The sequence below is a fragment of the Nomascus leucogenys genome, chromosome 22a (genome assembly GCF_006542625.1).
Source record: "Nomascus leucogenys isolate Asia chromosome 22a, Asia_NLE_v1, whole genome shotgun sequence".
Taxonomy (NCBI): Eukaryota; Metazoa; Chordata; class Mammalia; order Primates; family Hylobatidae; genus Nomascus; species Nomascus leucogenys.
The window spans coordinates 67314314-67337282 of record NC_044402.1 but is presented as its reverse complement, the minus strand read 5'-3'; positions in this window follow the sequence as shown (position 1 = coordinate 67337282).

The window sequence follows — 22969 nt, the reverse complement described above, 5'->3', positions numbered from 1 at the left end:
AACTTCCTTTCTTTATAAATTACCCAGTTTGGGGTACGTCTTTATTAGCAGTGTGAGAACAAATGAATACAGAGTGAGAATAGAAAAATATCTGAACAAAGTGGAGTTTTAAAAAAATTTTTGATCAGGCATTATGGCTCATGCCTATGATCCCATAGGCATTTTTGGAAGGCAAAATCCTCATGCCTTTGGGAGGCAAAGGCAGGAGGATTGCTTGAGGCCAGGAATTTGAGATCAGCCTCAACAATATAGCAAGACATCTTCTCTAGAAAAATAAAATTTAAAAATTAGCTGGGCATGGTGGTAGTGCACCTGTAGTTCTAGCTACTTGAGAGGCTGAAGCAGGAGGATCGTTTGAGCCCAGGAGTTTTAAGTTGCAGTGAGCTGTGATCACATCACTGCACTCCAGCCCTGGTGGCAGAGTGAGGCCCTGTCTCAAAAAAAAAAAAAAAAATTGAATTTTTAAAGTATATGGGAGAGTGTGCATATTACCTGAGCACATCCTCCCATATACTTTAAATTCACCTCTAGATTACTTTCACCTAATCTAATATAAACACTATGTAAGTAGTGAAAAATAAAATCCTAAGCCCCCACAACCAACTGAACAGACCCTCTCTTGGCCAAGGAGAACCCAAAGAAACCTTAAAACTGAGTTTCCAGCCATGACGCAATGGGAGATTGGACACGTCTTATTATACCCCTCCCTCACTAGCAGCCATTTGGCTTTCTTCCCTAAGGATTAAATAGAAATCAGCCCTGTTGAAAGATTCACTCCACCACTGATGTAAACCAACTGTTCGACTGCTGCCCCTCCCTTTTGCAGTTTCAACACTACTGACCAGCGTTCCTTCCTGATAAGAGACCACCAACTATAGAGTGGTACTGGCCTGTCAATGGAGGATACACAATGAGGGTTTTTGTGTCCTGTGCTTCACGCTTTGACATTAGAGAGCCAAAAACTCTATCCTGGGATCATGCTGAAGGAATCATTTTTTGAACATGGGACCCATGAAGGGGTTTGAAGCTCAATTGCACATGCGCATGTTTCTCCTGTCATAAATATTCATGACTCCTCCTATAGTTTATTGATTACTTATATTTGGCCACCCAGTTTGGCATAAATTCCTGTCTTATCCTTCCTACTCTTAAACTGCCTGTATTTGGCTTTTGGTTGCATGCTATGCTTCCTAGCCTTTCAGAATGGCCACTCTGCAAGCTGTATCCTTTCATAAGAAATAAAGCTCTTACTTCCAAACCTATGAACCTCACCACTTCTTCAGTTGACATAATGGGAGATGAGGATAGAATCTGCAGAGAACCCTGGGTCCTCCCAGCATGACTTGAAGTCAATGCGCCAAGATCTACAGCTTAGCTGTCTCCCCAGCCATGCTGGGAGGAAGTCAAGTAAGTTCCCCCAGATCTAAGACCTCCTGCTTTTTAGGCTGAAGACTGGAGACATTCTCTCCACATCTTCCTTTTATTTCCTCCCAGCTCCTTTTCAGTCCCTGACCTGCTTTCCTCCATCCAGACCTTAGAGGGAATATCTTTATTGGACCCAGGTTTGGGGAAAGTCTTCCCAGTCTTCCTGGTTCCCTCCATCCTGACCCCAGAGGAGACTTTCCCTGTCTGTCCTGGGTTTGGGGAGGTGTTTCCCAGTCCAGTCAGACTCAGCTGGACCCTAAGATTTTGTAAGAATACTCATGTGAAAGGTAATCAAAGGTACTCCTTCATAAGGTGAATGAAGTTTGGAGAACCTTAATTCTTCTTTTTTTTTTTACTTTAAGTTCTGGGATACATGTGTAGAACATGAAGGTTTGTTACCTAGGTATACGTGTGCCATGGTGGCTTGCTGCACCTATCAACCTGTCATCTAGGTTTTAAGCTCCTCATGTATTAGGTATTTGTCCTAATGTTATCCTGCCTCTTGCCCCTCACCCCCCGAGAGACCCCGGTATGTGATGTTCCCCTCCCTGTGTCCATGTGTTCTCATTGTTCAACTCCTGCTTATAAGTGAGAACATACAGTTTTTGGTTTTCTGTTCCTGTGTTAGTTTGCTGAGAGTGATGGTTTCCAGCTTCATCCATGTCCCTGCAAAAGACATGAACTCATCCTTTTTTATGGCTGCATAGTATTCTGTGGTGTATATGTGCCACATTTTCTTAATCCAGTCTATCATTGATAGGCATTTGGGTTGGTTCCAATTCTTTGCTATTGTGAACAATGCTGCAGTAAACATACCTGTGCACATGTCTTTATAGAAGAAAGATTTATAATCCTTTGGATATGTACCCAGTAATGGGATCTCTGGGTCAAATGGTATTTCTGGTTTCTAGATCCTTGAGGAATTGCCACATTGTCTTCCACAATGGTTGAACTAATTTATATTCCCTATATTCCCACCAATGGAGAACCTTAGTCCAAAGAGTACAGTCTCTGATCAGCTGCCATCAGAGGCTCCAGCAGTTTACATGTTTAGGAATGATAGGAAGATGAAATTAAAAAAAAACAAAAACAAAAACCTATCAGTGTCATTGCTAGCCTTAAAAATTCTCTTGACTTATTTAATGAACAAAAAAATGGACCAGAAACAAAGTTAGAATCCCTGTACACTCAAACTGCTTAGGATTCCACGCAGGATTAACAATGGAGGCTGCTCCATGTTGTTGTCTGGTGATTAAAATTTCTGATCAGGGGATCGGTTTCTTTTGTTTTGATATTTGTGTGACTTTTGCCATTTATTGATCCTTTTCCCTTCCATGGACAGCTTTTGGTTCCCTGTCTTGTACTTGTGGGAGCATATGAGGCTTTGCATATGAAAAACTGAGACCCAAGAGAATATGATCAGACAGAAATGTGAGTTATACTCCATTTATGGCTGGTGAAACTGAAACCACCTTAGAAAGATTATGACAGTGAAAGAAGTCTAACATGGCTGACTCCATCTTGCTTCTAGCTTCACAAGCTGGCTGTGTGCTCATTCCTGGGCATAGGCCAAGCTAATCATGGGAAGAATTTAATTTATAATTTAAGTTGGGGCCAGGCGCGGTGGCTCACGCTTGTAATCCCAGCACTTTGGGAGGCCGAGGCGGGCGGATCACGAGGTCAGGAGATCGAGACCACGGTGAAACCCTGTCTCTACTAAAAATACAAAAAATTAGCCGGGCGTGGTGGCGGGCGCCTGTAGTCCCAGCTACTCGGAGAGGCTGAGGCAGGAGAATGGCGTGAACCCGGGAGGCGGAGCTTACAGTGAGCCGAGATCGCGCCACTGCACTCCAGCCTGGGTGAGAGAGCGAGACTCCATCTCAAAAAAAAAAAAAAAAAAAAAAAAATTTGGAAACAAGGATGATAATAGACCCTCCCTTAAACTAACCTGCTCCTTGCTCAGAGACTGAAAACTAAGGAAAGACTTTGAGATTGAGATTATGAGAGAGGCCTGAACTCTGCTAAAACCTAGGCATAGTTTCTATAATCCCTTATGGCTCAGCAGTCACGTAGCCAGAGGCCACAAGATTCGTGGCTTCCCCAGTTGCTTCTATAGATAACATCGCTGTTGTAGAACCTAAGAGTAGTCTTTTGAGTTGTTTTTCAGATTTTTGCATTCTAGCAACTGACTGACCCTACCCAGACCTGTGACTCATGATTCAACTAGTCTTGTGGCTCCCACCTCTAAAAGGTGGACTCAGGGCATGAGGATCATCTTCCACAGCCCTATGATTTCACCCCCAGCCAATCAACAGCATCCATTCCCTAGCCCCCTGCCCACTAAATTATCCATAAAAACCCTAGGATCTGAGTTCTCAGGGAGATTGGTTTAAAGGATCGCTCCAGTTCTTCTGTGTGGCCAACCTTCTCTTAATTAAACTCTTTCTTTACTGCAATACCATGGTCTCAGTGAATTGATTTTGTCTGTGCAACAGAAGGAAGAGCCCATTTGGGTGATTACAAAACTTTCCTTTCTTTGGGTTGCCTTTGGAGTATGTATTAATCTGTTCTTGCACTGCTATGAAGAAACACCTGAAACTGGGTAATTTATAAAGGAAAGGCCATACAGGAAACATAGCAGCTTCTGCTTCTGGGGAGGCCTCAGAAATCTTACGATCATGGCAAAAGGCAAAGGAGAAGCAGGCACAACTTACAGGGCTGGAGCAGGAGCAAGATGTGGGGGAATAGGGGGAGTGCTACACATTTTTAAACAACCAGATCTCACTTACTATACAGTACCAAAGTACTGTACAGAAGTCACTTACTATACAGTACCAAAGGGGGATGGTGCTAAACCATTCAAGAGAACTCTGATCTCATGATCTAATCACCTCCCATCAGCCCTTACCTTCAACATTGGTGATTACAATTCTACCTCAGATTTGGGTGGGGACACATATCCAAATCATATCATTCCACCCTTGGCCCCTCCAAATCTCATGTCCTTCTACATTGCAAAATACAATCATGCCTTCCCAACAGTCCCCCAAAGTCTTAACTCATTCCAGCATTAACTCAAAAATCCAAAGTCCAAACTCTCATCTGAGACAAGGCAAGTGCCTTCTACCTATGAGCCTGTAAAATCAAAAACAAGTTAGTCACTTCCAAGATATAATGGGAGTACAGGCATAGGGTAAATACTTCCATTCCAAAAGGGAGAAATAAGCCAAAAGAAAGGGGCTACAGGCCCCATGAAAGTCTGAATCACAGAAGGGCAGTCATCATTAAATCTTTTTTTTTTTTTTAATAGAGATGGGGGTCTCACTATTTTGACCAGGCTGGTCTCAAACTCCTGGCCTCAAACAATCTTCCCAACTTGGCCTCCCAAAGTGCTGAGATAATAGGTGTGAGCCACTGCACCTGACCCAGTAATTAAATCTTAAAGCTCCAAAGTAATCTCCTTTGACCCCATGTCTCACATCCAAGGCACACTGGTGCAAGAGGTATACTCCCAAGGCCTTGGGCAGCTCTGCCCCTGTGGCTTTGCAGAATTTAGCCCTTGCAGCTGCTCTCAAGGGCTGGGGTTGAGTGCCTGTGGCTTTTCCAGGCACAGGGCTCAAGCTCCTGGTGGCTCTACCATTCCAGGATCTGGAGGGTGGTGGCCCTCTTCTCATAGCTCCTCTAGGCAGTGCCCCAGTGGGGACTCTGTATGGGGGCTCCAACCCCACATTTTCCCTCTACACTGCCCTAGGAGAGTTTCTCTGTGATGGCACTGCTCCTGCAACAGGCTTCTGCCTGGACATCCAGGCTTTTCCATACATCCTCTGTAATCTAGACATAGGTTCTCAAGCCTCAACTCTTGCAATCTGCACACCCACAGGCTTAACACCACGTGGAAGTCATCAAGGCTTACAGTTTGCACCCTCTGAAGCAGTGGCCCAAGCTGTACCTGGGCCCCTTTGAGCCACAACTGGAGCTACAGCAGTTGGGATGCCAGTAGCAGTGTCATGAAGCTGCAGGGGGCAGCAGGGTCCTGGGCCTGGCCCAAGAAACCGTTCTAGGGCTCTGGACCTGTGATGGAAGGGACTGAAATGCATTTCAGGACTTTTCCCCATTGTCTTGGCTATGAGCACTTGCCTTCCTTTTAGTTATGCAAATTTATGTAGCCCGCTTGAATTCCTCCCCTGAAAATGGGTTTTTCTTTTCTACCACATGGCCAGGCTGCAAATTTTCCAAGTAGTTTTGCTCTACTTCCTTTTTAAATACAAGTTCCAGTTTCAGGTCATTTATTTGCTTATGCATATAAGCATAGGTTGTTAGAAGCGTCCAGGTCACATATTAAACACTTTGCTGCTTAGAAATGTCTTCTGCCAGGTACCCTAAATTGTCACTCTCAAGTTTAAATTTCCACAGATCCTTAGGGCAGGGGCACAATGCCTCCAAATTCTTTCCTAAAGCATAACAAAAGTGACCTTTGCTCCAGTCCCCAATAAGTTCCTCATTTCCATCTGAGACCTCATCACCCTGGCCTTTATTTTCCATATCACTATCAGCATTTCAGTCACAACCATTTAACCAGTCTCTAGGGAGTTCCAAATGTTCCCTGATCTTCCTGTCTTCTTGTGAGCCCTCCAGACTTTTCCAACCTCTGCCTGTTATGCAGTTCCAAAGTGGCTTCCACATTTTCAGGTATCTTTATAGTAATGCCCCATTCCTGCGTACCAATTTTCAGTATTAGTCCATTCTTGCACTGCTATAAAAAAATACCAGAAGCTCTGCAATTTATAAGAAAAAGAGATTTAATTGGCTCACAGTTCTGCTTCTGCTTCTGCAGGCTGTACAGGAAGCTTAACAGCTTCTGCTTCTGGGGAGGCCTCAGGAAACTTACAATCATGGCAGAAGGTGAAGGAGGAGCAGGCACACCTTACGTGGCTGGAGCGGGAGCAAGCAAGCAAACAGGAACAAGCAAAAAAGAGAGGGTGAGGGAGGTGTGACACACTTTTAGACAACTGGATCTTGTAAGAATTCACTCACCATACAATACCAAGGAGGGATGGTGCTAAATCATTCACGAGAACTCCGCCCGCATGATCCAATCACTTCCCACCAAGCCCTACCTCCAACATTGGGGATTACAATTTCACCTGAGATTTGGGTGAGGAAACAGACCCACACCATATCAGGGGATCTGATCTTCTGAGGACTGCCTTCAACCTCTTTGGAGAAGCCACCTGCATCTTTGGTTAAGTCATAACCTTGATTAACACTTATTGATTTCACTTGGAAGGATATATCTGGTTAAAAAAAGTTCAAAAGCCACAAATATCAACTGTTTGTCCTGGAAAAAATTCATAATAAGAGATTTGAAATAATTTTTTTTTAAGAGCTCTCTGGTTAGAAGTCAGCTTAATTAAAAGCCAATATCTAAGTGGGAGAATTGCTTGCCTGGGAGTTCAAGGCTGCAGTGAGCTATGATCACACCACTGCATGCCAGCCTGGGGTACAGAGCAAGACCCTATCTTAAAAAAAAAAAAAATCAAGTTATCTCATTTATTTTTATTCCTCCCTACTTCTTCCTGTTTGTCATCTCCAATACCACATGGAAGGATCTAGAGAAGACTACTGTATTAGTCTATTCTCACATTGCTATAAAGAAATACCTAAGACTGGATAATTTATAAAGAAAGAGGTTTAATTGGCTCACAGTTCTGCAGGCTATACAAGAAGCATAGCAACATCTGTTTCTGGGGAGGCCTCAGGAAGCTTACAATCATGGCAGAAGGTGAAGGGGGAGCAGTCACAATGTTAGATATGAGTTCTGAATTTCTTTCCAAAGAATCAATATGTTAGTATGTTCAATTTTTTCCCTTCTACTTTTAAACTTAACTTCCTCTTAAAGCAACCTTTTTTGATTACCTGCTCCACCCTAATTCATTTCGATTACCTGCTCCACCCTGACACATTCTGATTACCTGCTCCACCGACTCATTCCGATTACCTGCTCCACCCTGACTCATTCCTATTACCTACTCCACCCTGGTACATTCCGATTACCTGGTCTGTCATAACCATTTTTCCCACCAAACCACTCACCCCGTCACTCTCTTTAAATTAGCGGTCTAACCCTGCCAATAGGGGAACGACACAGCAGCAGGGGCCACACGTGCGTCAGGGATAAGAACCCCTTCCCCTCCTTTGTCCAAGTGTGCACTCACCATTGCTCCACCTGTAAGGGCGCACCCTTCTATAGAAGTAACTTGCCTTGCTGAGAATTAAAAATAAAATTTTATATTCGAGTGCCATTTCTTCTGCGGCACCAAAAGTTTATTTATAACAACACCACATGGTGAAAGCAGTATCAAGAGAGAGGGGAGGTGCCACACACTTTTTCATGACGAGATTTTATGAGAACTCACTCATTGCCACAAGGACAGCACCCAGAGGATGGTGCTATACTATTCATGAGAAACGCCCCCATGATCCAGTCACCTCCCACCAGGCTCCATCTCCAACACAGGCAATTGCATTTCAACATGAGATTTGGGCTAGGCACACATCCAAACTATATCAACTCCTAATGACTCAGACCCCTCAAGGAACTCAGAAAAAGGCACCATTCATCCCCTTTTTAGGGGTCTTCTGCTTTTTTTGCTAAATTTCAAGAGTTGCAGGCAAGTTCCGCCTAGATCTAAAACTCTTCTCTCTTTTGTATTGATTACCTGATCTTTTTGGCTTTGAGGGGAACCTGAGATTACTTTGTACAGTGACAGGACTTGACCTTCATGTATTTTGGCTGGTGGTTTTAGCAAGAGCTGCAGTGCCAGGAGTGGCTGATGATATTTATACATGGTCATTACCACAGGGAGCTACCTGTGTTCGGATTTAAAAAGCATGGTTTAGGCCCTAAAGTCTGCATATTTACTCACCCATATTCACTAAAGGGCTCCACCTTAAAGACAGAAATCTAATTTAAAAACAAACTTAGTTGAGGCTAGGTGCAGTGACTCACGCCTGTAATCCCAGCACTTTGGGAGGCCAAGGCAGATGGATGATTTGAGGCCAGAGGTTCGAGACCAGCCTGGCCAACATGGTGAAACCCCGCCTCTACTAAAAAATACAAAAATTAGCCGGGCTTGGTGGTATATGCCTTTATTTCCAGCTACTCAGGAGGCTGAGGCAGGAAAATTGCTTGAACCCAGGAGGCAGAGGTTGCAGTGAGCTGAGATAGCGCCACTGAACTCCAGCCTTGGTGATGGAATGAGACTCCATCTCAAAACAAACAAACAAACAAAATAAACTAAGTTGAAAAGGAGACAATTCCTGGCAATCTTGTCTTCAGATAATTGTGTTTAGGTCTAAGTTCTGTGCTTATGAGATGTATGTTTTCTATCTTGTTTCACCTAAGAGCCATGTGTTTGGAAATGACTGATGATAGGCTAAAGCAAGGGAGAAACTATTTGAGAACTGGCAAATGAAAAATCTTATAAAGCTATAAGATATGCTTTTGTCTGTGTGTGTATGCCTATTTGCTTATATATGTCATGTGTATGTAGTATTTCACTACCAGATTATATGAAAGAGCTCTAATCAACTGGCTTAAAAGCAAAGGGCTTGAATCCAATATTTTATCAGAAAAATAGAAGCTAGCTCAAATGCCTTTTAGTTCATGTGACTTTAGTGATTGTTGGTAAATAAAACTAGTCTCAAAATTTTCTTCAGTAAGAGAATTACTTAATGTTTTTTAAAAAATACTTTCAATCCATGGTTAGTTAAGCCCACAGTTGCGGAACCCACAGAAATGGAGGGCTGACTATACATAGTGTTCAGTACCACTCATGGTTTCAGGTATCCATTAGGGGCCTTGGAATATCTCCTCTCTGGATAAGAGGGGACTACTGTATGTATTTGGGACTGCTTCTGATTGAGAGTTGAAAAGAAAAGCCCTTAGGATGATCTGATCTCAAGGACGGAACATTTAAAAGGTACTCAAACTTTCCCTGTGAAGATTTATCTCTTCCTAGCATAGCTCCTGTTCGTTACTACGCTAAAAATGTGTCTGTTGTACTTTCAGCCTGAAGCTACAGTGGAAAAGGCCACTTTCTATTACTTTAGTCTCAGTAAATGTCAAACTCTACAATGGGAGGAAGACGTTGGAAATAGAATCACCCTTTCTATGCTTGGCATTTTCACTTGGACATATAATCATTCCATCAAATTTAACAGGCATAAAACTTAAGTCCTTATCTTATTCTTGCCCTTCTGTAAGTACTTCTTTGCCCCTAAAAATGCTTCCCACATTTGGCTTTCCTGTTTTTGTTAATGACCCTATTCAATCACTCAGGTCCCAAACCTCAGAGTCATCTTGACAATTTTTCCATTACATTTTTCCCTATGGCTAACAGGATCACAAGTCTAACTAGTTCTCTCTCTCTCTTTTTTTTTTTTTTTTTTTTTTTGAGATAGGTTCTTGCTCTGTTGCCCAGGCTGGAGTGCAGTGGCACAATTAGGGCTCACTGCAGCCTTGATCTCCAAGGCTCAGGTGATCCTCCCACCTTAGCCTCTCAGGTAGCTGGGACTACTGATGTGCAACACCACGTTCAGCTAGTTTTTTTGTATTTTTTGTAGAAACGGGATTTCGCCATCTTGCCCAGGCTGGCCTTGAACTCCTGTGCTCGAGAGATACACCTGCCTCAGCCTCTCAAAGTGCTAGGATTACAGGTGCAAGCCACCGTGACTGGCCTGAGTCTCTTTCTAATAGTCTCTTTTATCCGTTCTTTCTATTCTCTTTGCTATCACCCAAGATCGGGCACTCATTTTAACTATGGAAGTAAATTATTAACTGATTTCTCTGCCTCAGTATCTCTTTTTCAGTCTAACAAACAACTGAACATAGCTGGGTCAATTTCTAAAACACTGTATAAAAGACCTCCTTCATCTGGGAGGGACTCCAAAAATACATTTTTAAAATACACCTATAGGCTTGGTGTTGATGCCTGTAATCCTAGCATTTTGGGAGGTCAAGGAGGGAGGCTCACTTGAGCTCAGGAATTCAAGATCAGCCTGGGCTCATCTCTAATAAAAGTAAAAAAAAAAAAAAAAAATTAGCCAGGTGTGGTGTCACATACTTATAGTTTTAGCCACTCGGAAGTCTGGGGCAGGAGGCTGCTTAAGCCCAGAAGTCAGGGGTTTCGGTGAGCTATGATTGCACCACTGTACTTCAGCCTGGGCAAGAGAGTGAGGCCCTGTCTCAAAAAAGTAAATAAGTAAATACGTATATGTTAAACATCTTATTTTACCTCGCACATATAAAGCATGAAACATTGATTTGCTAGACTTTTAACGGAGGGCCAAGACTATTTAATTTATAAAGGACCTGCTAAATGGAGTTCTGAGTCTTCTTTCTAGAATACAGATACCCATGATGTGATTTTCTGGATATGATTTTTATAAAGTGGAATAAGAACTTATGCAGATTTGTGGAACAAGTACAGAATCCATCTAGATGTCAGTGATTTTCCCCTAATCTTTTACTGTTATTTATAGATTTCTTAAGTTTTTGTTTGTGTTCTGGGTTTTTTTTTTTTTTTTTTTTTTGGCAACTCACCTCTGTAGAGATCCTCCAAAGTATTCAATTTACTACAGTAAATTTTGACCACGTGTGTGTGTGTGTGTGTGCGTGCGTGTGTGTGTATGTATTGGTTCATAACTTTTTATATTATGAAATTTTAACTATTTTTGTTTCTGCGCTCATGTTATATTGGTTTACATAATGTTTAATTAAAATCTATAAGAGTTTGGGTTTAGAGAAGGGTAAGCACTCCTCCCAGTCTTTCTCACTGAATGCAGCTGTAAAATCTGGACAGAATGCAAGCAAAAGCTGTTTATCTGAAAAGTAAATAATAGCAGGCAGATTAAGGCTGGGGGAAAGTCCAGAATGTGAAGTACCACTGACTGAAGTGGCATTGAGTTTACCAGCTTTTTTCCTCCAGTCCTCCCAAGGCTTAGCCCCACAGGTGGGCACATCTATAGAAGTTTACAGCAGAGTGGTATAAACAGAGCTCCACCTTTCAGGCCACAAAACCAAAAAAGGGGAGTCCAGGAAACTGGAAAGTACTGGGAAAGAGAAGTACCTGGAAAAGTAACCCCATAAAGTTATTTATGAATGCCAAGCTCACTCTAAAGTTGCACATACATGGATCTGAACTTAATCAGCATTAATATGACTTTTATAAGACTTTGAGAACTTAGCAGGTAGACTTTTGGCCCCCATATCATATTGGCCACTGGGTGGTGAACATGTGGGACAGATCCCAACAGCACAGCAAAGGCATTGAACACCAAATTGGTGTTGGAACCACAATCCACTGAAAGTACATTGGAAATTGTGACCTGAATCTAACTAGATTATTTGTCTGCTAAAACAAAAATAGCAGCATTCTCCATAGGATTTAAATAAGGCCCAGCATCTCATAACATAATATTCAAAATGTCCAGCATACAACCCAAAATTACTTCATATCAAAAAGTCAGGAACATGTCAATTTGAATAGGACAAGACAATTAATAGAGGCCAAAGCCAAGATGACATTTATGTTAGAATTACCTGAGAAAATTTTTAAAGCAGCTATTATAACATACTTCAACATGCAATCACAAATACCCTTGAATCACATAGAAAATTAGAAAGTCTCACCAAAGAAAGAAACGCTATAAAGAAGAGCCAAGTAGACCAGGCAGGGTGGCTCACACCTGTAATCCCAGCACTTTGGGAGGCCGAGGTGGGTGGATCACTTGAGGACAAGAGTTCAAGACCAGCCTGGCCAACATAGTGAAACTCCGTCTCCCCCGAAAATATAAAAATTAGATGGGAGTGGTGTTGGAGCCTGTAGTCTCAGCTGCTGGGGAGGCCGAGGCAAGAGAATAGTTTGAATGCACAAGAATTACTTGAGCCTGGGAGGCAGAGGTTGCAGTGAGCTGAGATCATGCCACTGTACTCCAGCCTGGGTGACAGAGCAAGACTCCATCTCAGAAAACAAACAAAAAAAAGGAGCCAAATAAAAATTTTAGAAGTGGAAATAAAATAATGAAAATAAACTAATTGGCTGAGCTTAATAGCAGGATGGAGATAATAGAGCAAAGAATCAATGGACTTGAAGACAGACCAATAGAAATTATCCAATTTGAACAACAAACAAAAAAAAAGTTTAAAAAATGAGCTGTGGCTGGACGTGGTGGCTCACGCCTATAATCCTAGCACTTTGGGAGGCTGAGGCTGGAGAATTGTTTGGGCTCAGGAGTTTGAGATCCCCCTGGCCAACACAGTAAAATGCCATCTCTACTAAAATAATAAAAGCAAATGAACTGAGCCTTAAAAACTTGTGGATAATAACAAAAGTTTTAACCTCTGTTTAATTAGAGTCTCCAAAGAAGAAAAGAATGTGTTGCTAAAAATAGATTGGAAGAAATCATGGTTGACACTTCACCAAAGAAGATAGATAGATTGCAAATAAGCACATGAAAAGGTAATCAATATATTTATCCATTAGTGAAACAAAAATTAAAAACATAATGGGATACCACATCACACCCATTAAGAGGCTTTTAAAAATATTGACAATTCCAAGGGCTGATAAGAATGCAATACAACTGAAGCTCTCATACGTTGCTGGTGGAAATACAAAATGGGACAGCCACTCTGGAAAACAATCTGGCTTAAAAAGTTAAACATAAATTTACCATATTTATGTTTACCAAATTTACCATATTTACCCAGAAATTGACTTTTAGTGCAGTCATCTTAGAGAAATGGAAATGTATAGTCACACAAAAGCCTGCATATGACTGTTTATAGCAGTTCTATTTACAATAGCCACAAACAGGAAACAAATATCCTTCAGTGTGTGACTGGGTAGACAAGCTGGGGCACATCCCTGAAATAAAATTCTACATATCAGTATAAAAGAACAAACGATTGAAACACATAGCAGTTTGACTGAATCTCAAAAGCATTATGCTGAATGAAAAAAAACAGTGTCAAAAGGTTACATACTACATAAATTCATCTATAAGATTTTCCAGAAGATGAAACTGTAGGGTTAAAGAACAGATCAAGGGTTTGTACCAGAGGACAAAACTATAGGGTTAAAGGGAGAGTGTGACTGTAGAAAGAATAGCATGAGAAACTTTTGGGGGCAATAGAAGTTTTCTGTGTCTTTAATTGTGGTGGTGGTTATACTAACCTATAAATTAGTTGAAATTCATAGAACCGTATAACAAAAAAAGTCTATTTGAATGTATGATAATTGTTTAAAAGAAATAGAAAGTGTATAATTACAGTAACAAGTGTTCTTAGCACAGACAATTTAGCTCATGAGAGGAGAAGAGAGCTAGAAAGTGAGCTAGCCATGAGCAATTTGGATGACAGTCTGTTGTAGGCATCTGTCAGAACATTCTTTTCTTTTCTTTTCGTAGATAAGGGGTCCCACTATGTTCCCACGGCTGGTCTCGAACTCCAGGACTCAAAGGATCCTCCTGCCTCAGCCTCCAAAAGTGCTGGGATTACAGGCACGAGCCACCATGCCCGGTCTGTCAGAACATTTTCAAGAGAATGGAGGGGATCAACTAATCTGGAGATTTGGTTAAATGGAGGTCTGTCAGAGAGCCTCTACTGTACTTCATAATTTCACTTCATTCTTTCTTTAAAATGGGCACTGTAATTGTTTGAACTCCCTAGGTTAAAAATCTCCGTATAAATGTCTTTCATTCTTCTTTTGACTACTGAAAGTCAATAACACTTTATCAGTGCACACGAACTCCCACATATACTTCCCACACAGGCTGTTTCAAATTCTTCCCTAGCTCATAGTTCTCAGTTCCTCCTCACTGCTGTTATTAAAGTTGATGACCTCTGTCACCTTCCTGTGGTGGGGCAGTTTGTATGGTGCTAGTACAACCAAGGTATACTAAGGATCATGCTCTTTTCCACTGACTGGAAGCAACCTGCCAACCCTGACCATCATGCCTACAAGGGCTCGTGGAGTTTACAACATGGATGATGAAGGAGAGGATGGAATAACAGCTCCAGGGGAGCATTCACATGGACTCAGAAAATAATTCTGAAAGCAGGCTTCACTGAGCCCAGACTTCAAGAGTGGTCCTCTTGAGATAAATCAAGATATATCTATCATCACAACTCTGGCTAACTTTTCACTTGAGTGTTTCCCCATGTCTATCACTTTTTCCTTCTCCAAAAGTCTCAGAGAAAGAGTGGATCCCTTTCAAAGGCTAACAACCCTCCTGTGTTCCAAATTCCATTTCCTTCTTGCAGTCAAAATCTCCTCCCCCAAACCTCCTGTTCTCCAGTGGAATATATTTTCCTATGTTTCCAAGCAATTTATCCTTGTGTAATCATTTCTACAAACATATAGTTCATCTTAAAATGGGTGAAATACAGGGACATGTTTTTATACCTCATCTGTAGTTATTTATTTGTTAAATCACTGTAGCTGCCTCTTTCAGAATAATTTTTTTATTTTTTCTAAATACATTTATTTTCTATTCTTTTATTATTGTTATTGCTTTGCTCAGAAACTTTTCTAATTAATATGTAGAAATTCTATTTGGTATAACATGCTGTCAAGAGTGTTTCTGTCTACTTAACCCAACCTATGGGACTCTCGTGACACTTAAGGTGTATAGAACAGGACACTGATGATGATAAAACCAACACTAGAGGATGGAATGCCCTTCAAGATCTTCATATTAAAAGGAGTTTTCCTGGTTGGGTGCAGTGTCTCACACCTGTAATTCCAGCACTTTGAGAGGCTGAGGTGAGCAGATCACTTGAGGTCAGGAATTTGAGACCAGCCTGGCCAACACTGTGCAATCCCTTCTCTACCAAAAAATATAAAAACTAGCCAGGTGCAGTGGCACACACCTGTAGTCCCAGCTACATGGAGGCTGAGGTGGGAGAATCACTTGAACCCGGGAAGCGGGGGTTGCAGCGAGCCGAGATTGCACCACTGCACTACGGCCTGGGCAACAGAGTGAGACCCTGTCTCAAAAACAAAACAAGACAAAAAAACAAAAAGGAGTTTTCTTGTATGACCATGGGCACTTAAAGTACAGGGTCCAGGAGAAGTCAGTTAACATCAGATCATAATTGTAACATTTCTTTTGTTTCTGAAAAACTCTTAGAGGTTGTGACTTTGCATGATAAGAGGAAGCTGCAAGAAGAAGTCTTGCGCTGGGGAAATAGAAATAGACCACAAGAAATGCTCACTGTCTCAATTAGCGTCAGCTGTCCCAACGCTGACCTAAAAGGAGCCCAATATTAGTCTATTAGGAGACAGGCATGGGGCCCTCTCTGGCCAAGAATGGATACTATGAAATAAATGTCTGGAACCATTGCCCTTCTCTTCTCCCAGACGTCACACCCGCTTCTTGGCAGTCAGGGCTTTGAGCTCATCACATTCAGGTCTGGCCTCATGTGGAAGATGTAATAATACCTACGAAGGACTTTAGGCAAAACATTCTATTTTCAGAATAATAGAAAAGTTCTGATTTGAATGCTGTATGCTAGTTTCTAAATGAGGCATTTTGCACAAAGATATCTAAAAGTCAGCACTAGTTAATTGTGACCGAGTAGGCTTCTGGAAAAATAGAGAAGTAACTTCACTTCTGAGTTGAAAACTTAATTTTTTATGTATAGGTATTCCTGCCCTACCTGCCTAGTTTCCTTAAAAAGAAACACATTTCCACTTCATAGCTTCCTTTACCCAACTCTCTGCTTTTCCCTTCTTTAAAATAATAACACTATGTGAAATGTGATTTGTTGTCAAAAAGGTGGATGAACAGTTGATTCCTCAAAATACTAATTATACCCTTTACTATGCCCTCTGTGCGGGACACTGACAAACACTGGGACTGCAATCTACAAGGATTCTGTAGGCCCTGCCCTTCTGAAGTTTAGTCCCCAGAATATTGTTTCTCTACCATTTTTTCATTATTGCCCCCTAAGAAACCTTTTTAGACACTCCTTCCCTAACTGCCCCACCATGGAATTTTGATACCACAGATATCGTGTATATATTTATGTACTGTATCTATATCCATGCATTATACACAGAAATATCAATGGCTTTTTGCTCCCAAGAATCAACTTTCACTCCCTTAGGGGTAATGTTATCCCTGTTAAAAGTGTATATTCTATAGCCGGGTGTGGTGGCTCATGCCTGTGACCCCAGCACTTTGGGAGGCCAAGGCGGGCAGATCACCTGAGGTCAGGAGTTCGAGACCAGCCTGGCCAACATGGTGAAAACCCGGCTCTACTAAAAGTACAAAAATTAGCCGGGCATGTTGGCGTATGCCAGTAGTCCCAGCTACTCTGGAGGCTGAGGCACAAGAATTGCTTGAACCTAGGATGTGGAGGTTGCAGTGAACTGAGATCGCACCACTGCACTCCAGCCTGGGCGACAGAGTGAGACTCTGTCTCAAAAAAAAAAAAAAAAAAGAAAAGAAAAGAAAAGAAAAAAAAAGTGTATGTTCTAGGAGAAAGAAAGAGAATAGGCAAACACATAAGAAAAGTAACTGTGATGAATAAAATGTAGGAAATAAAAAGGGCTGAAAATTAGGGTATGGTTACTTTGGATAGGGATGTACAACCATACACCTGTAGGTAAGCTCCGAGAAGGATGCCCGTAGCTTCCTGGTCTCATTTTCCCTGGAGCCCAGTTAAAGTCCCCCACCTGAAATTTGAAAGGAAAAGAAAGACTAAATATAATTCACTAGAATACAAATAACTTCTGTCTTCCTGTTATTCAAACAAAGTCATAGTAAGCCATGTTCCTCCTTTATACAAGCTCTACACCCTAAACAGCAGAGTTGCCAAAAGCTGGACACTCGAGGAATACAATTTTATTGGTCACGTGTTTCTGTGCAACTCTGAATGGGTCATTGTTTCTTAATAAGGATGTGAGGCTATCAAAGTTAAATTTAGCTCACCTTGGTTGTGGTGGAACAAAGCCGATATATTTGCATAATGCTCTCCTACATAGGTGTGTTCCAGCAAAATAGTGAAGGCAGCATAATTGAATGCTGAAAGACAATAAAATGTTCTGGCTAAGAGCACTGGAGTCCAGACCACTGTCCACAAACAGGCAGGTCATTTAACTACTCTAAGGCTTAGTTTATCCATATGTAAAATGAGAATATTATACTATTATATTGTTTTTTCTTTTGTTTTTTGTTTTTTGTTTTGAGATGGAGTCTTCCTCTGTCGTCCCGGCTGGAGTGCAGCGGCGTGATCTCAGCTCACTGCAACCTCCGCCTCCCAGGTTCCAGCAATTCTCCTGCCTCAGCCTCCCGAGTAGCTGAGATTACAGGCAAATGCCACCATGCCTGGCTAATTTTTTGTATTTTTAGTAGAGATAGGGTTTCACCATGTTGGCCAGGCTGGTCTCAAACTCCTGACCTCAGGTGATCTGCCCTCCTCGGGTCCCCAAAGTGCTGGGATTACAGGCGTGAACCACTGCACCCAGCCTATATTGGGTTGGGTTTTTGTTTTGGTAATACTTCCTAGTTGTGCTATTTTTTTTAGGGTAAAAAAGGTTAAAATTTGGTTAAAATCAAAGCAGGATCTCTGGTATTTAATCATGAGTAATATTTTGCCTAATATGCCTTTTAATTACACATGGCTTTCAATTACATCTGTTGATTTTTTTCTAAATTGATCTGTTATTTTATTTAACCCCTTTTGACTGCTAAGTTACATTTTATAAATGTAGTTTGTACTACCCTTCATCCAGCACTATGAGATGGTGATTTTTTTTTTTTTTTAGAGTTGGTGAATTAATACTAATAGTTCTGCTAACTTTTGTCCTTTCAAAGACTTATACAATTTGAATCCCATAATGTTTCAAATCAAACTCTCTGTCTCCCCAATTCCTCTCTGAATCTGTATCAGCTTTGAGATGCCTATCTTGGTTATTGGCATTGCCATCCTGATAATTTTTTTTTTTTTTAAGACCGATTCTCTGTCACCCAGGCTAGAGTGCAGTGGCGTGATCTCAGCTCACTGCAACCTCCACCTCCCGGATTCAAGTGATTCCCATGCCTCAGCCTCCCAAGTAGTTGGGATTACAAGCACCTGCCACCATGCCCAGCTAATTTTTGTATTTTTAGTAGTGACGGGTGGGCGGTGGGGGGGGGCAGCACGGGGTTCACCATGTTGGCCAGGCTGGCCTCGAACTCCTGACCTCATGGTCCACCCACTTCAGCCTCCCAAAGTGCTGGGATTACAGGTGTGAGCCACCATGCCTGGTCTTTTTTTTTTTTTTTTGGAGATGGAGTCACTCTGTTGCCCAGGCTGGAGTACAATGGCACGATCTCGACTCACTGCAACCTCCGCCTCCTGGGTTCAAGTGATCCTCCTGCCTCAGCCTCCCGAGTAGCTGGGATTACAAACATGGACCACCAGGCCTAGCTAATTTTTGTATTTTTAGTAGAGATGGGGTTTCACCATCTTGGCCAGGCTGGTCTCAAACTCCTGGCCTCAAGAGATCCGCCACCTTGGCCTCTCAAAGTGCTGGGATTATAGTCATGAGCCACTGCACCCGGCACCATCCTGATAATTATCTATGCTAACCCTCAGGGTCATCGCATCTCATGCACAATCCAATTTCTCACCATGTGTACACAATATTTCTGCCATGTGTTCCTGCCTCTCCATTCCCTTTCCAAAATCTTTCCAAATATATTTTCTCAAGAGAGGTACTATTCCTAAATACCAAACATACACTCAAGCACAGTGTAAGGGATATTTGTCATGTCTGAGGCCACCCAGCATGTTTAAACACCCTTCCTATGTTTGGAGAATTCTGCATATGATGAGCCCTTTCTCAAGGCAGAAGCTAGGACTGGCTCTCTTACCCTATCTTAGTTAGGATACAGCGATCCAGCCAGCAGCAGATTCCAGCTTTGTAGGGGTTTGACCCTAATACAATTTTGGGGCCTTCTTTTTACAAAGCAACAAAATTACAAATTTAAAATTAGGTTTAAAAATTAACTTCTTGATTTGAATGAGAAAAAAAATCAAAACTACAAATTTTAGGAGATAACTAGTACCACGAACACCACAAATCCAGAAAAACAATGTAATTTTTTAATTAATAATTTGCCAATGCACCTCTTTAATATTTTTCTTCATTATTTTAACTGCATTATTTTAACTCTTTGATTACCAATGCACATGACAATGACTTCATAATTTTTCATATTAAAATATTTTTGTAGAGAAGGGATCTCACTAGGTTGCCCAGGCCGGTCTTGAACTGCTGGCCACAAGTGATCCTCCCACTTTGGCCTCCTGAAGTGTTGGGATTACAAGCATGAGCCACCACATCCAGCTCTGTGATTTTTTTTTTATAAAAAGGAAAAAAAGTACTTTAGTCTCCTTTGTCCTATCTGGTCAATTGTTTTTTTAATTGACAGTTTAGAAAAGTGTCTGTAAGCTTCACAACTCACGATTGATAATATTGTGTAAATTTAGTGAGTGTGACAGAAGTCAGAACTGCAGGTACAATATTTCTTCTGCAAATTTTACAAGAACATAGGACAGACATTTATTTCTAGGGCTCTCCCAGGGCCTTGGAAAGGGTCTGCATAAGTCCAGGGCCCTGAGGCTTGAGATTCATTAGCTTTGTGATACAGCCATGTATTAGTCCGTTTTCATGCTGCTCATAAAGACATACCTGAGACTGGGTAATTTATAAAGGAAAAAGGTGTAATCGACTCACAGTTCCACATGGCTGGGGAGGCCTCACAATCATGGCGGAAGAGCAAGGGACCATCTTACATGGCGGCAGGCAAGAAGAGAGCTTGTGCAGGGAAACTCGCCCTTATAAAACCATCAGATCTCCTGAGACTTACTCACTATCATGAGAACAGCATGGGAAAGACCTACCCCCATGATTCAATTACTTCCCATTGGGTCCCTCCCATGACACATGGGAATTGTTGGAGCTACAATTCAAAGTGAGATTTGGGTGGGGACACAGCCAAACCATATCAATTCATCTCTGCATCCTCTTAGGCTTTGCCAATCAGACATGATCATAAAGTTTTCACTTCAGAACTGAACAACCCTAGGAAGCAGGAGCCCTTGTCGTCTACCATTTCATAAGAATGACAAGAGAGGCACCAACTCTGCCAGGCACTGGTGGTGAAATTTCTGGGGTTGGGTCTCCAGGGTTATTGGTGGAAGCTGTGGTGTCTGTACCATGCAGCAGCTGTAGCACCCTCTCACCTTGAGCAGCCCTCACAGTGTGACGTGGGCATGGATCCTGGCCGCAGAGCCTCTGGACCTTACTCTCTAGCCCCCTTGCAGATTCAATGAGGTACCAAATATCCTTATTAAATTCACCTTATTTTTCTGCTTAAATTGGTTATTATAGAATAGTTTCTGCTTGCAACCATGAATCCCGACTGCTACATGTGGAAGTGTGTTCTACAGGGCTAAGGCAGAGGCTGAGGCATCATCAGCCTGCCTGAGATGATGGAATAATTCAAGGATCGGAAAGTGAATCAAAGCAGAATGCATGGGAGAAAACAGGTGACCAAATACCAGCAAAGTAAGGATAAAAGTCAGATACATGGGCCCATTTAAAGGCAGAAGCCAGAGAGCCAAGAATCTTGATTATTGAATGCAGATGAAGGCAGAGGAGGTTCAGAAAAGGCAAAGTGGGGTAGGTCAAGACCCCATTTGGTAGGCCAGCAGTTGGGTGGTGTGTATAAGGATTGGGTGGCCTTAAAAAGGAATAGAAGGCCAGGTGCAGTGGCCTCACACGTGTAATCACTACACTTTGGGAGGCTGAGGCAAGAGGATCACATAAGCCCAGATGTTGGAGACCAGTCTGGGCAACAAAGGGAGACTCCCCTCTCTACAAAAATTGTAAAAGTTAGCCAGGTGTTTTGATGCACGCCTGTAGTCCCATCTACTTGGGAGGCTGAAGTGGGAGGATCACTTGAGCCTATGAGGTGGAGGCTGCAGTAAGCCATGATCACATCATTGCACTTCAGCCTGGGTAATGGAGAGAAACCCCGTCTCTAAAAAAAAAATTAATTTAAATTTAAAAAAAGAGGAATAGAAGAAGGCTGGACAGTACTATAACCCAGACTCTCGTTAGCTCTCTCATGGAACCATAAAAGCCTTCAGCATTCTCCCACCTTGTTCTCTGCCCTACAGTATGTTCTTTACACACAAAAAAAGCTATTTGGGGCCATGATCATTGCCCTACTTTTGAGATATCAATTGTGACTCCCCATTGCCTAGAGAACATCACAGAATTCATTAGCCTGGCATTTCTGACCCTCCCTCATCTAGGTCAATCCATTTATCCAACATATTCCTCGTTAACTTTCTCATACTGTATGCTAGAGCTGCACTAAGCTGTTTGGTATTTCCTAGACATGCATTTCATTTTCCCACAAGCATGCTGTTCTTTCTGCCTGGGATGCTCTCCCTGTCACATTTCAGCACATCCAAATCACTCTGTTTTCCAAAACCCAGCTCAAATGTCACATTTCTTCTTCAGCAGCAGTATTTCCTCCCAGAAGCACATTAATTCTCATGTTAATTTTGCTTTCCATATTGCATTACAGTTATCCAGGCACATATTTTTATTTCCTCTAAGAACCCAGAAACTCACTTGGAACAGAATCTTGGCACAGTGCCTTGTATATTATACCTGCCCAAAATAGTGTTGAACAAAGGGTTGAATGAAACAATTCTTGACACATAATTTCCTGTAGAACCTAAAGCAGGTGACAGTGACCTATGGTGTGGTAGGAAAAGTACAGGCTTTGATCTCAGACACGTAGGATTTGGAGTCACAGCTTGTGCTGGCTGACGCATCTTCTGACACGTTGCTTAATCACAAAGAGGCATTGGTAGTAAGAGATAATAATCCTTATAGCGTATGATTATTTTGAGAATTAAGTAAGGTTCTAGAAGGTAACTTACAATTCCTGATACAAAAGAGATGCTAACTGAATGTTATTGATTTTTTTCTCCCTTAGTCTTCTCCTAGCCTTAATATCTCTAATTCCATCTATTGTTTCTTACAGGACAGTTTTTTAGTCTGTTCATCAACATCATTTTATCCACATCGTTCTTAAAAATCTGAATATTAAGACAACCCAAGTGTGACCTGACCAATTCACAGAACACTGAGAATATTACTTGGTACAATCTCATCACAATACTTCTATTTTGCAATACAAGATAGCCATATTATACTTCGCTTATATTGTTTGTAACTATCTAAAATCTCCAAGTTTTTAAGAGCAATCTACTTCCAGATAACATGTCTATTTTATACATAAACCTAAATGCACATAATTCTTCTGATCTCTGTTAAGTTTCAACTAATTTATTTAAGCCCAGAATTTTACTTTACCCAAATCTCTTTTGGTATTGATTTTAATAATGTTTAAAGAGGTGTAGGGGGAGGATGATGGGAGGGACACTAAGTAATAACTTGAGACA